This window comes from Falco peregrinus, chromosome 1 (assembly GCF_023634155.1).
Source record: "Falco peregrinus isolate bFalPer1 chromosome 1, bFalPer1.pri, whole genome shotgun sequence".
NCBI classification, from domain to species: Eukaryota; Metazoa; Chordata; class Aves; order Falconiformes; family Falconidae; genus Falco; species Falco peregrinus.
Window position 1 is genome coordinate 93,955,127 of NC_073721.1, and position 15,845 is coordinate 93,970,971.

Genomic DNA, 15,845 nt, shown 5'->3' on the forward strand with positions numbered 1-15,845 from the left:
ACGTCCCTGCCTGACCACGAATCCCAAATCCTTTCCCTGCTGTTACCCGGCACATTGCCATCAGTTTGGCTGTCCGGCGTGGTGATGAGCCAGGCTGGCCAGCCCTTTCTACTCATTTCCCACCCATGCCTGGGTATGCCAAGTGGCACTGGAGCCCAAAGGCAGGGGATTAGCATAGTCACAAAGCCAGATTGGCTTTTGCATAGGAAATGAACGTCTTTGGTGTGGAGCAGGACTACTTTTCTTGGGCCCACCTCTCCTACGGAGGTGAAGGGACCAGCTACAACCATAGGGTGTTTCAGGCCCCCAACACTGGCTTAAAAAATAGGCCAGAATGTGCTGAGTCCTCACCACCTCACAGCTGGGGGCTGACCCAGAGGCTGGCCCCTGTTGATGAAATGTACTTGTTACATACATTCAAAGCAGGAGCCCACCTGTGGGAAAGGCAGCCTGTTTGTAGGCTTCACTGCAGAAACAGTATTACAGTTGCTCCCAAAATTGTTTATAGCATGCCCAGCACTAGTGATGAAGTGCAACAGCCCAGAAAGGTTGTAAATTTGTGATATATATATGTGCATACACACCCACACACATACATATATATATATAATATGAACACAGCCCAGGGACATGATTTGTTTGCTTGCAGTCCAGCCTGGTTTTAATCACTTTGAATTAAGTAACTGATCTTATTACTGATCCGACTATGAGAGGGCTTATCACAGGTTCCTTGGCACATGACGAAGATTACTCCGCCGGTGCGACCGCATCCAAGTAATGTGACGTGTCTTCTTGGAGCTGGTTTTTTTCTTCACCCTCCTCCAGGACATTGATCCTTTGGTTTCTCCAGCCAGTGACCAACTAAAACCCACTTAATGCTACTGAAACCCAGCCACGTAATGGGACCGAGGGAAAAGCTCTGCTGTTTCTCGTAGCAGACGTCATTTGTTTCCTGATGTTTTCATTAGACTGAGGGCAGAATCATGTTGACTTAATGGACACAATTGTGGGTGTAATTGAAAGCAGTATGGAAATAGGCAGTATCAGGGAGCACACTGAATATAGTTAATGTTTAAACGCTGGTTTTGAGATGAAAGATGGGCAGAGAGTACATCTCTCATTTGTGAAAAGGGCTGAAAGATACGGATTTAACTCCAGTCCTTGCAAGGATTTTGTGCCTGGGTTTGACTGAACATTTAGCAGCCTGCTCCCTGGAAAGCAGGCTGGGGACCAAAGGTCGGCAGAGTTCGGACAACAGCTCCTGCCCCATGGTGAGCTGGAGCAGCAGAGCTGCCACTTTGCTTTAAGCTTCTGGCTCTGGGGACTTCATCCACAAGTTGGGTAGAAATGCCTAATGTCCCGTTTGGCAAAAATTAAACATCTTCATAGAGAAGTAATGGGTGAGGAGAGTCCGGGGGTTGCAGGAAGGGCCCTGGGCTGGGACATACACACTGTATGTCCCCCTCCTGCTGCAGGTACATCACTGACCTCCATTTTAATCCCACTGTGCCACCAGCATCCCGTCTGCAGAAGGGATGCAGTAACGCTGCTTCGGCAATCCTGTTTGAGCCGGTGAGCTCTTTAGGTCGGGGATAACACACAAGTATATTGGCTTGGTCCCTGGGGTTCTGGCTCTTCGTGGGGACCCCCCCTGATGTGCTGCGTTAGACACGGGGTGGAGGCTGATCATCTACTGCTGGCCTGTGGAGAGGGCAGAACGTGGCAGTCACCAGCCCGGCCTTGTTCGCCTTTGGTGAGGACACGGCAGGCGATGAGGCGGATGGCAGCCCCAGGCACCTCTGTTTAGCTGCGATGAATAATAGCTGTTGCTGACACCTCGTGGAAGCCTTAGATAAACATTTTCTCCAGAAACCTTTCTGTTTCGTTTTCTCTGCCGTTGCTGGTTCCCCACCTGAGGTGCTCACCCTTTATTTCTGCGTCTCTGGAGCAGCAGCCGGGAAGCAGGCAGCAGGACCAGGGATGGGAGGGCGGCCGGGGAAGGCTGCCTGGGGACTGTCCTTTCCCTCCCTGAGAGGAAGAAGGGCAGATTTTCTCCCTGTGTGGCGGTGAGGGCAACTCACCATGGATATCTGTGGGACATCAGATGCAGAGAGGAAAGCACCCCTCTCCCATACCCATCTGTATGGGAGTCTGTAACATCCATCGCTACACGCCTTTTGTGTGCCTGCTTTGCCCATCTCCATTTTTCAGAGGGGCAGATTGGCAAGAAGCTGTTACAAATCGCTCTGTCCTTTCATTTCAGAATCTCAAATCACTTTGGAAAAAAGACACAGAAGTTTCCTGAGAAGGGAGAAAATATTTTCGTTTGAGAAACACCACCGCTGAAGATGCTGCAGAGAGTCAGTGGTGATCTGGGTTGGGGCGTTGCTCCTGGCTCCCTTGCTGAAACTGTCAGACAACATCACCCCATCCAGGGAAGGGGGCAGAGCCTTGAAGCCTGTCCTCACCGCTCGCCCCCGCACTGTCTTGCTCAACACCCACCTCTTCTTTCTCCTCAGTCTTTTGTATTACAGTCACTGTCTACTTGTCTGACTTTGTATGAATCATCACTTCACAAGAAGACTGAGCTGCCCATAACCCTGGCGGCTTTTCTTTCTCTGTTGCGTTATAGGGTCAGCTCCATCCTGACCCACTGCATAAAAGAAAGATGTGCTTTGCAAACAGCAAAGTGAACAAGCCTTCTCTTGTTGCTCTTCTTCCCTGGTTGCTGCTGAGCAAGTGTGACACCCTTCCAAAATGCTGCATCCCAAACAACGCCTGGGAGCCCAAGTGAAGGTCTGAAACACTTTGTTGTAGAAAGGAGATCTCTCCACCAGCTCCAGAGGAAGCATGTTAATGCGAGGGTTGACCACTGTCAGACGTCAGTCCCGGCTGATGGGAGGCTGAATAAATGGCTTTACTGCTGTCACGGATCTGTTGAGGTTGTCAATGTCCACTGGTGGGATGGCCCAATTTTTAAGACTTTGAAACTTATTTTTTATTCTGGTTCCTTGACAGACAGAAGTGGTCTGGCAGAAGCGAGGTAGGCATCAAGATGATAAGGTGCTGCAGCTGTCCCACAGGCCCTCAGGCATGGTCACAGGCTATCATCAGTGTCCTCTTTATTTGGGCTAGGTTCATGGGCCACCTCTAATTAAGCCTTGATTTTGGCACCTGTAATAAATGAACCATGATCATCTTTTTGGAAACCTAGGGAAACTCCCAGAGCTGCAGCAGAAATCAAATGTGATCCAGCATGTTACAGGGGGAAGCTGAAAAGTGCTCTTGTCCCTTAAAAGACAAAAAAGTACCTCTGGGGAGCCTTTCTGTTTCATAAGCAAGTGGACGAGAGGGGTCAGAGAGCCCCTGGCGCCTGTGGGTGATTTTGGCCTTCAGCTTGATGTTCCTTGTTAAAAATATTTTCCCAGATGTATTAATACAACCAGACTGGATTGCATCTGAGCTGAACATTGTGAGCCTAAGGCAGGACATAAATATAGAAGCAAAACAGCCTGACATAAGAGTCATATGTCCTCTTATACACAAGAAGTGAAGGGGAAAGAGAGGGAACTTATTCTCTTGCAATTTTTAGATGCTTCCAGGCATTAGCCTGAGCCTCAGAGAGTACCTGCACCAGGGTCCTGGGGCACAGAAGACCCCACGTATCCCTCACTCAGCCCCTAGCGTGCTGTGCCATGGGACTGTGCACTCAGCACATTTTTAACCCAGGGTTAGGTTTGCCTAGACAAGGTCTGCAGTCAGGAATTACTATTTGTTTGATGTGTTTGCCTAACAGGATTACCCTTATCATAATGATACAGCAATCTGGCCTTGGCAGAGCAAACCCCAAGGGCTCAAGGGGTCAAACCCTTGCCTCCCTTGCCCCAAATACGCACAGTGCAGCTTGTCTCTTACCGTGCAATATCCAGCTGATGCTTCGGTTGGCATCCAGTGCTCCGCTTCTGGAGAGCAATTGTGCCATGTACTGCTGCCTGCTGACATCACACTTGGCATTTCTTTCTCCACACCTGAAAAAAAAAATCAATATTATTCAAAGGTTAGAAAAATGATGCAGTGTTTTACAGTTAGAGAATGGGATGCTTTCCCCTCTGGGAATTGCTCTGAGCAGGTGCCTGATTGAATTCAGTGTGAATTTGTTGCCCTCTGGCTCTGTAAGAATAGGTAATGGACCAACAGTTGCCTGCCTTTTGTATTGTATATTGTGAGCATGCCTAAAATCGTTACAAAAGCATGTTTGTTTATAAAAGTGTACCTGTGATTATTAAAGTTTGCTGACCTAAAAGACTTAAGGAAGGCACAGGGTGAAAGCTCCATTTTCCTGCAGGTAAGTAGGATAAAGGCTTTGCCAAAGCAGAGCCTGATTGCACCGATGATCGGCACCCAGGCTGGTCCACCCCAGTTTCTGGCCAGGGTAAGGGGGCACCTCCTTGCTCCCCGGAGGTGTCATTTTAACCCTAGCACTTCTCAGGCCAGCTGACTCGAGCCTGGCCTTACCAGCTCCCCAGGCTATTTGCAGAAGCACAACTTGCCACTCACTATTTGCCAGCTCCAAAACAAGCAGGATCCTCTATTTATAATGTGCTATAATTGGCCTGAGTGAAACCTGTGGTTCTCTGGGCTTTAGGGCCCCGGGACTGCTGGTGCAGCAGCACCCTAATTCCAGGAGATCCCGCCAGGGATGCCAAGATGGCTCTGCAGAAAGCCAAGGGATGCGTTGGTACATGGTGTAGGCTGTATGTTCACAGGCTCGTGGCTTGTGGAGCAGGCTGTATTTGTCAGGGCTGTGTAGACCCCCTTCTCTAGATGAGGTCTGGGGGGATGCAGCCTCTTCGGAGCAAGGCAGAGAGACATTTTCCTGCTGCAGCAGCAGCACCGTGGAGATGCTCAAGTTGCCACAAGGGAGCATTACCCTAACCATCCTTACCCCCCTGCCCCCCTAAAGCATTTATAGCTGGGATGTGAGCAGGGCTCTGTGACTCAAAAGTGACTATTCAGCCCTTGGGCCTAAGTGATTTGGGTTCATCTCTGATTCGTGTGTATTTAATTTTGGTGGGGTGTGTGGCTGTTCAGACCATGCTCTTCGTAGTAGAACTGTTCTGACCTTGTAGCTCATTGCAGGACAAACTCCTCCTAAGACAAAGCAAAGCAGCCACCTCACTCTTCTTTAGAAGCAGGTACATATAGTATAATGCTTACCCGAGGTTTTTATTTGATCTGGTTGTGCTGTAATAAATCCCTCTGCCATTTGAATCATAAAACATGATAGATATAAGGCCAAGCGGAAAGATTAAAAAAAAAAATTGGCTAATGCTTTGCATGTCTTTGAGGACTTATTTTTATTCCCATTTGTTCGTTCTCTTGGCTCTTGGCTGCCCCTGGGTCTGTTGAAATAACAAACAGGGATGAGGAAAGAGAGCAGTTCTGTCATGAATTTCCTTCGGTGGGAAGCGGCGGCGTTAGGGCAGTTAACTCCGATGGCAACTGCAGCCTCAGCAGGCAGATGCTCATCTGTCGCACACATCCCGATAGGAAACCTGAGGTTTTTTTTCTGAAAAAGATCAGATTATCAGCCAAAAGCCTTTTTGCTGCAAAGTAGTGTTTAGTTTCCCTTTTGCTTTGTAAAGAAGTAGTGAGAAGTCTTCTAGTGCTGCCTGAAGCTGCTCTGCTGCCAAGAAAACCTCCCGGGTCTGGCGCTGAGGCCTCTGTAATATTTCCGGTTTCTCTGCAATTATTTTCTAATGAAATTTTCGAATCCAAGTACAATCAGGAGGTTAGACCATATTGAGTTCACAGCGAGGGGTTTCACTTTGTTTTTTTCTTTTTCTAAATCAGTAGCTATCCCCTACGCAGAAGGCAATAAAGATGGTTCTGTGCACAGAAAGGCACCTACAATCTGGGTGGCGATGCCTTTCACCTGCTGCCTTCGGCACTAGCACCACTTTATGCAGTTCTCCATTTGGAGGTACTGCTTTTGCACTGAAATTATTGTAACTGTCTGATCAGGTTTGTCCATCAGTATGTCTTTTCATGGCTTATTAAGTGCCTGGGGGATTAGGGTGCTGCTTCCCTTGCCAGGATTTCCATCTGCTCCTGTACATTGCAATTTAGGGAAATGGGAGGGCTGATGTTTCCAAGGTGTTGCCAGTATTTTGTATTGCCTTCAGCCCCCAAAACAGAAATAAAAAAGGGCTAAAAAGATGATGTAAATTAACAGGGAGATGAGATGCATGACAAAAACAAGTCAGGTATAAATAGCGAGGCTGGTATAAATAGTGAGGCTGAGTAACACCCGAGCCCAGCTGCTAAGCACAGCAGAAAGGTCGGCTTGCTCCCTGTCACCGCCTGAGCTGCTCAGGGGCCCTGGCGGCCAGCTCCCCTTTGGCTCTGCTCCCTGGATCGCTCCTGTAGCCCTGCTTGGATATGGGGACTGGGATGGGCTCGCCAGGCTCACCATCACCTTCCAAATCAGCAGCAGGGCTGCCCACAGTGGAGCAGCCGCCGTTGACATGAACAGCATGTGGGGTGTTCTTAACGTTGAAAGGTGTGAAGTGCACTTGAACAAGGTCTTGGCTCCTTCAGACTTTTCCTAGAGCCTGGTGGAGCATGGCATGCCACGGAGACCAGGCAGGGCCAGTGCCAGTGCTGGCCACGCAGCCCATCTGCGTGCCCTGCACACACCGGCATGGTCCAGCACAGACCAGGGTTGTGCGATGGGCTCTTGGGAGTGTGGCTGCTCACCTGGAGCTGGGTACGGCAGCATGTCCTGAAGCACCCAACAATGCGGGTGTGAATTTCACTTTGATAAAATGGGGATTTTTACTAAATCCAGTAGGAAGGCAGGTAAAACAAGCAGGAGGAAAGGTCTGTGCGTGGTGAGTTACAGCTGCAGGGGCTGGAAGTGTGTGTGAATAATGAAACTTTCCAGAGTTTTTCAGCTCATGCTAAGAAGTGTTGCAACAAACACAAAATACTCAGGCTCACCTCTTTGTTGCTGCCAGCTTTTAGCCCCACTCTTCCGCTCTCAAACCAGGGATGATAGAATAAGAAGTGCCTATGTCCCATTTTGCAGCCAGCTGTTTCAGCTTAAACTACTGAGAAAAGTGGGTCTGTGCTAATTGTCAGTGTAGAGTGAGAAAAGGATGTAGGTTTTGGAGTAACACCTGGGCTTGGGTGAGTTAATGCTGTTGGGTTGGGGTTTTTTAAGTGGTGTCAGCATTTTATGTCTCTTATACTTGTGGTTGAGTTTAGCCCACAAGAAACATAAGGTTTCACATCAGTTTACCCTGGAAATCTTGCTGTTCTCTGAGGCACCAGCACTCCTGGAAACAGGCTGCTTTTGGTATTCATGTGTTCTCTGAAGCAGAAAGAAAAACATTTTGGCCAGGGTTCAAGCACCTTTCTCTGTTGTCCTGGTGATAAGTGCCTGATAAAAGGTCAAGGTCTTTGTGTGCTTGTATGGAAAAAAAGCAGCTTTTCTTAAGTTGCTGCTGGCATCTGTGAGCTCCCCAAGTGTGCTGGTCTGTTGTTCCCCGTGTCTGGGCCGTTCTTGGTGAGTAAGACAAGGCTGTGCTGTGTGGGTTGTAGTTTGTCCTACCTCAGAGGTGAGCTCCCAGGTTTTCAGTCTCTGGCGTGCTGCAATGGTTATACCATGGCAGGCCTTTGAGGTAAGCTGGATGCTCCCTCCAAGATGCTGAGGCTTTGTGGAAGGAGCGTGGGATGGTGGCACAAGCCCACTGCAGTGGTCCCTGGAAGCAAGCCAGGGATGGCTGCTGTTTTAGCACCATCATTAGATTTCAGAGTTGACAGCCTGTGGAGATGTGAGGAGAGCCACCTTGGTGCTGCCGCTCCCAGCGTTTTGTCAGCTGGGGAAGATGGGACTGTTTCTCTGGTGCTTGGTTTGTGCTCTCGAGGACTAATTGTGTCTGAGGGCTGGATTTTTTTTAGCAGGAGTGTAAGGATGGCGGTGTGGGGAAAGGTGAGGTGAGTTCAGAGCAAATGGATGCAACATTCAGGCTTGCTCTTGGGACTCTGGTGGGCTGAACCAGAAGCTTGGAGCTGAACTCCTCAGGTCACCTGCAGTGGTGAGGATGCAGCTGCATCCCCGCTGCTCTGCTGCCTTCCAGGCCCTGCTCTCGTGGGGCTTCTCCAGCTCCATTTCCTGATGCTACAGGTAACTTCCCAAAGCCTGCGCATCAGCTGCCTTCATTTCTGCAATGGCCTGGTAGTCATTTCCCACTTACAAACAAACATTTTAGGGAAACTGAGCCACCAAGAGGACAGATCTCCCTTGCTTTTAAAACAGCTCATTCATCAGGGAGTTTTATTGTGCAACAGCTCAGCCAGTGATGAATTGAAACCACCCTCCACTTGTTGTACAGGAATAGGTACAATATGTTCTTGCCCAGGCCAGTCTTTCAAGCCTCAGTTTGACTTCCATTTTAAAAGTATTGTGGATGGGGTGGATTTTTTCTGAGATTTTTTTTTTTATTTTCCTTTTTTACAATTTTAATTACAAAAAATAAATAGATTTTAATTTCTTTTTCCTCTCTGTTTTGCAGTGAGGTCTGGGTTTGTTTCACTGCTTTTCTGCTGATGAGCCCACGCTGTCTGAGACCTTTCCTTCTTCCTCACACCCAGAGGTCTCTCTGGGTTTCTCTGAGGACACTTGCATTGGTAGGGCAATGGGGATCTGCGGTGTGGTGGCTGCTGCAAACTAAAGGCAAACACTTCAAATCAGTCCTTGCAAAAGGAGAAACCTGCTCGCTCACGTTTAACTGCTCTCTGGCACTTTTCTACCCTTCGTTTCTACTTGTGTGACCTGCCTGTAGGTGTGGGCTCGCACATTCCTCCTGCTAACTGGGGCAGGGCACCGGGCGCCTGGCGCGTGGTTCCATGCTGACATGTTTCTTGAAAATCCGATGTGACCAAGGACAGGCACAGCCTGGGGGTGAATTGTTGCCAGGTCTCCTGGAGCGTTACTGAGCAGTGCTGGAAGCAGCTCCAGGGAACAACACTCTTGCAAATGATCAGCCAGCCCATTCCTCGTTCCTCGAAGAGCTCCTTGGGAGAAAATGTTTGTAGGGCTTAAAGGGGAAAACTGCTTCACCGATAAAATCCCACAGAGAGGATCAAGTATTCAAAAACCAGTGCAAGGTGTTCAAATCAATTTTTTAACAGCATATTGGACCTTTTAGTTAAGATATTTATTCTGGACTCCTTAAAAAATATTTTTTAAAAAAAAGAGCAAGGCCGAGTTACTCGCCTCAATGCTGTACCACAAGCAGTGGAGGCTGCAGGCAGAGCTGAGAGCTGTGGGGCTGAGCCAGGGGTCTCTGCTCCCAAGGGGTCCTGTGGCCACCGGCCTGGGGCTGGCAGGTGAGCCTGGGGCTGGGGGCTGGCGGGGGAGCCTGGGGTGGGCAGGGGAGCCCAGGGTGGGCAGCAGAGCTCCTGCCCACTGCCAGCCTCCCAAACACGACCTGCCTGCAGCCTGGGACTTGGCTCAGCCTTTAGCTTAACGCCCATGGAAGCTGCTGGGGGTCGCTTCAAAGCTCAGCGTGTGCCAGGTCGTCTCTGAACTGGCACAGTTACCTACCCGCCTGCATGGAGAGCACATTGCTTGGTCACATAAGCCTTTTAGGATCCATCTGGGTTACTGTGCTTTGTTAGGAGCTAAAAAAATAACATTTTTCTACTGGCCTCCTCCCTCTGCAGCGGCAGTCTAGCTCTTTGCCAGTGAGGCAGATTCAGGTGTTCAATTTGGGTACCACTGGTGGCATTGGTCAGGCACAAAACCCACTTGATCTGAGAGAGACAAAATTATAATTTTAGCGGCCTGACCCCGAATATCAGATTCTTTCTTCTTTTTTTTTTTTTTTTTTCTTCTTTTTTTTTTAAAAAAAGTATTTTTAGGGCTCTTTTTCCTAAGGCATTTAAATCCAGCAGGACCAGAAGGGTACTGTAACTATGCTGGGCTGCTGCCCGCGGGGCTCCCAGCGGTGGCCAGAGGTTCCCCCCTACACCGTGCCGCATGCACCACTGTGGGCTTCCGCGGTACAAACATAAAAACAATTAAAAAAAAAAAGCAGGAAAGAAAGCAGCTTGCTCCACTAAAATCCAGATTAAATTCTACTGACTTCAGAAAACGCGGATGGGGTTGTTAATGGCAAGAAGGAATCGGCAGTAACCGGGTTACTGGTGCTGTTCTTCATTGGACCCAGCTGGGAGAGTTTCCCAGGGAGATGTGTTAGGTCAAGGATGGTGGTAACGCAACTAAATCCACAGGTCAGCTCCAGAAGCAGTTTTTCCCCATGCCCGGGGTCAGGCATGAGCAAAAAAGGGGCTAAAAGTTTATGTGGATTGAGGGACGACTGAGAAAATTCATGGGGAAACACGCTGAGGGATGCTGAGGCTACACCGCAGCCCACAGACATGCCCAAGAACCAGCCGCTGGAGGCAGCGGGCTTTTTTGGGAAGCATTTTTCTCGATTCTCTGTTGTAGTAGCCCTAGGTGCACCAGGGACTGATGGACCTTTGTGAGATCCAGCCCTGTAGCTCATGTTCTCTCAGGAGCATCTGTGCCAGCACTTCCCAAAGCTGTTTCGGCTTGCTGTTGCTGCAGACTCTTGCCAAATTTAGGCAAATGCAGCTGAATGTATTAGACAGATGTCACAGCTGAAAAGCCATTTCCAGCTTTACCTGGTTAGATCCTTTTCTAGAGGAAAACTGAGTTCCTGAAGCATGTGCTGGCCTTGTGCATCACCTACACCAAGGTGTGCCCGTGCTTCAGGGGCACCTATTCCACTATGTTGGCCTGCCCCATTTTAGGGATGCAGTAGGGCTTGGCCAGCAGTTGGCAGGGGCTCATAAAGCAGTTGGGGTGCTTTGTCCCCCTCTAACACGCACATACAGATCGCCTGAGCTCTCGGCTGGCTGCTGGCACAGCCCTCAGCGTGGCACAGCCTGTGTTTTCTCATGTGAAATTCAATAAATTCAGCATTTTCAGGACCTTAGCATAATCAGGGTTTTCAATCTTCTCCTTCATTGCCTTCTAATATACCCTCCTAACAATTAACTCTGTGTGTTGGGAGAATGCCAAACGCAGGGTAAAAGACTTCGTTTTTCTTTCCCATAATTAAATGTCGCGTTCGCGGCTGTCTCTCCCACTCGATTAAGTGTCCGTGTATGGTCTAAAATGCTCTTTGGTGAATTAGCATAAGGTCTGTCAGGATCTGACCAATATTCCCCCTCCTGCTGCATCTGTGCAGCTGACAAAGAGCAGTGTTGGCCACCGGCGGGGGCCTGAAATGGGCCGTTCCCCCAGCCTGCGGCGGGCAGACGGGCTCAGGCTGGGGGGTGCTGCGAGGCTGGGTGCCCGCCTCCCCTCGCCCCCTGCCCAAAGCAACCGTGCCTGGAGATGGAGCCCGCGACCCTCCCTCCGTGCGTCATCCTGGCTACGCCTGGCTCACTCCCACAGGAAACTTCTTGGATGTCAGAGGAAGCAGCTTTTGACTACAATTCTGTAAAAGCCACTTGCAAAACCTCTCCCTGGTCTCCATCTGTGCTACAGGCTAATTGGGGCAGCTGGCTGATGAGTCCTTTTTTTAATTACATGTAAAGACATATTGGAGAAACGTTCCCCCAGCCGGACTCTGGCAACACCTAAAGCACTGCAAGTGATGGCAAAAAAATACAGTAGGGTGTCACTGACCAACAGATGTGTGAGTTAGGGGCTGGGAGGTGCAGTAAGTATCATAACTTCCTATCAGTTCAGGATGAGCTGAAAGTGAGATGATGGCTGGGGTCCTCAGCACAAGATGAGCAGTGTGGTCACTCTGGCTGGCAGCCCTGTCTTGGGGAATGACTCATCCCTGCTTGGAGCATTTCCCCAAAAAAAACATTCCCTGAAGCTAGTGGCCCTGTTGCCACATCTCCCAGGGCTGCTCTGTGCCACCAGACTCCAGATAGAGGGTGTTGGTATGTATGACATATTGGTATCTATGGGCTGTATGACATTTCGAAGAGGCAGCATGCTTCTGCTCAACTTTTTGGCAGAGCCCTGGTTCCCGCCGGGAGTCTCCCCCTGTCTCCATCACATCCTGCAGTGCCCAGCCCTGCTCCTTACCCTCCCAAATGTTCCTGGAACCTTCTTCCCCCACTGTGCTCATTCATTTGCTTGATTCTTGAATTTTTGTAATTCTTTAATTTTCACAACTTCAGTTGCATTATCAAGTTCAGAAGCAGTCTTCCCGATATGGGAGGGTGGGTCATTCTAAACTGGGAGAAGACTTAGTGGTGAGGGGAAAAGAGCTGGCAGATAAACCCGGGATGTGGCCACGAGTCCCCAGCCCTCCTTGCCTGGGGTACCGCTGCTCCCTGAGGAGGGACCTTGCTGGGTGGGATCTGATCACTGCTATTTTCCCACATCCTCCTGCCTCTCGATGCCCTTTGGATAAACAGCCACAAAAAGGGAGCCTTTGTTTGCAGCAGTGTTGGGGGAATGGCTCATGGTGGTACAGATAACCCTGCCTGCAAAGAGCAGAGAGGCTGCAGTACAGCCGGGAGGGTATACAATGAATTATTCACCGGCTGTTTCCTCTCCTTTCAAGACATTTGGTGCACAACCAGGGGCCAGAAGTGGTGCATGTGAGATGCGTAATCAACCACACCAAGTCTGAGCTTTTGGCTTGCTGGGTACTCAATCCATCCTGGTCACAGAGACCTGGTTTGTGCAAATTTGTGTCTGGACCTCTGCAGTGTTTGACTGTGGGTGGCCCGTAAATGAGTTTTCTTTGCTGTCTGAAGACTTGAATATCTGATTTACAGAAGTGCCAGGTGCCTGCAGCTTTGGCAGACATCAGTAGGATTGACGCTTTAAACATACAGAGTCAGTCGCTGGTGTCACACACCCCGATGACTTGGGTCTTGAGGCTTTCTGCTTGGGCCTCTGCAATTAATGGCTGTTTGCAGCCTCTCCTTTACATGCCCCAGTCCCTAAGGTGGGGATAGCAACAGCTCTCCACTCCTTGGGCTGCGGTTAAAGCACTGGGCTGCATTGGTGGGTGTGCTGCAGAAAAGCCTGTGAGAAAAAAATACAGGTCTCCATGCCTGAGTCCAGCCCTGAGAAAAAAATGATGCCGAGGTCAGGCTGAGCAAGTACAGCCAATGTGTTTTTATTTCTACCTTTGTCTGAAACTGTTGGCTAAGATGTGAATAAAAAGCATTGGGTTTTTTTTTTCTTTTCTTTTCTTTTCTTTTCTTCAGCCTGGCTATTCAAACTGCCATGAAAAATATGCCTGTTCTTTTCTTTTATAACCTCTTAAAAGCTCTCAATTTTAGCCTCCACTCCCCAGAGCCCATAAAATAAATGGGTAGAAACACCATAAAAATGAACAAAATCCCCAAACATAGCCAGTTCATATTCTGAGTGTCTTATTAAATGTGTATTTTTTCAAAATCCCTTTCCTTACATAAATATGTGATCGTTTATAAATCTGTAACTAAGGTTATGCTATTGGAAACAACCTTATAGCAGAATTGCCTTCTAGAAATAGAGCTTTATGATGGGTTGCCAGATGACCACACTAAAGGACAGGAACACAACAGATGTGAAATAACCTGTGTTTTAATATATTCAGAAAAGTTTTGCCTAGAAAACTTATAGGTTTCTAAGAAAAAAAAAAAAAGGGTAAAATTGTTCATTTATTTCATGGATTTGTCTTTAAATAATATATTCCCCGTATTCCCCCTAGCTGTTCAGCACCCTGCTATACCCAGGAACCCTGAGCACTCAAACCAGGCATCAGCTGGCTACACCACCTTCCTCTCCAGCCTGCCAGCCTCCCGCAGCAGGGACGCAGCCGGCTGCCTGCCAGCACCTCCACCCTCACACAGCAACAGCGGAGACCTGGGACGGGCTGCTGGAAAAGGACAGTATCCTCTGGTACTGCCCCGTCTGTTTGCAATCTCACAGCTGGAAAGCAAAGTCTTTCGTGCCAGCAGTTTCAAGGGGAATTCATGGCAGGGGGAACAGAGGAGGGGACATAAAAACAAATGGACAAGCACGTTGCATTTCTGTTCCTTGTGCTGAAGTGATGCACAGCGTGTGAAAACCCAGCCTGTGAGGCCAAGTCCTACCTGACCCTCTGGCCCTGCTGGATGTGGGAGGTGCGACGTGCTTCCCAGCCTCCTGGTTTGCATGCTGACAGGGTCTAGCTGTGAAGTTGAAACTGATCCAGCCGTTACCCAGCCCCAGCCAGGCCCTATTCCAGGGTAAGAAGAGCAAGGTTAAGTATTGGATGCTCCTTCATCGTTGCCACCAGGAAGGGAGCATCCTTCACTGGTGCCCTCCTGCTCCCAAGTGCACCTTTGCCATTGCTCCAGGCTTTCCCTCAGCCTGCCTGGGAAAGAGGGAAAAAGGGACCTTGTCTCCCAAGGGAAGGCGGAAGAAGCTGAGGTGGTGGTGAAAGGCAAATTCAGCCCTGTCCTTGCTGTGCCCAGGCTCTGGCCCCCATTCCCCCTGCAAGTGCCTTGGATGGGGGGGGGGCGGATAAAATGTTGCTGCCCCTTTGGTGGAGCCTGAGCTGCCCCGGCGCGGGGTGGGCTCCCACTGCTGCTGGCCATGGGCGCTGGATAGTGAATGCTGTACCACTTATCTAAAGGATGACGCACCTATGTTTAGTTAAAGTCGGGAGATGTCCAAAGACCCTTATTGCAACATGACGGATGCACAGACTGCTAAGTCCTTGGGTCGGTTATCTTTAAAAGGGACATTTTGTCTTAGATTCCTGTTGTACATGCAACCTGGCGAAGATGGAGGCTTTAAACATGACCTCTAAGGAATAGAGTCTGCATAGAGACAACTCCTCAAGGACATTGTCCAGGCATAAGATATGTTAATGTTGTTAACTTGAAGATATACTAGGTCCTTGAATGGAATGTGCTAATTGTCCGGGTGTGAGATATGTTAATGAGTTCCCGGAAAGTTAATGAGTAGACATGAGTGACTTGTATAAAGAGGGAGCTGAAAGGTTCCCTCGGTGTGCATGACTTTGGTGGAGTGATCCCCCATGCACCCAGCGCTGCCGAATAAAGATAACCTCCGAATAAAGATAACCTCTGAATAAAGATAACCTCCGCTCACTCGAATATTGGTAACTGATTCTTCAAATCAGCGCACAGCGACAACCTACACGGTGACGTTCCCAGCAGCGCGTATAGCAAAGTGCTGCCAGACACCTCACACAGTCTCAGGGATGCTTTTAGATTAATCTATTAATAACCCCCTATGTTTTCCTCTCTGGGAACATAAATATGTATCCCCAAATGCTCCTGATTGTCACAGACCTCATGAGGCTGGGAGTCGGTACCTTGGTGGCTGATTGCAATTCCGTCCAACGTAAAGCTTCGTGACTGATGGGGTGCGTGCGCTGGGACACTGGGACAGGCTGGGAACAAAGCTCAGGAGAAAAGCTGCGGGAGCTGGGCTAGTCCTGGAGCAGGCTGGCCAGCTTCAGCTGATTTGAATGGGAATGACACCCGTTTAGGCCAGGCCTGGAATTTGCCCCCTGGCATGGGCTGCCTCTCTGCAGCTTCACTGAAGTGGGTCATTTGTGCCCCAAAATGCTGCTTATGGAAAAAGTGCTGAGCAAAAGCTGATGCCAGCCAGCCTGAGCTGTGGTTTTGCCTATGAAAAATGTGACTAATATAAGCAATTCTTTTTTTCTTGTGATCTTAGATTCTAACTTTTGTTAAAAATCAGAGTAGTTAAATGAGTGCGTACAAATGTGTGTGCATGGGATGCAAACACATAAACTCCCACCCATGAA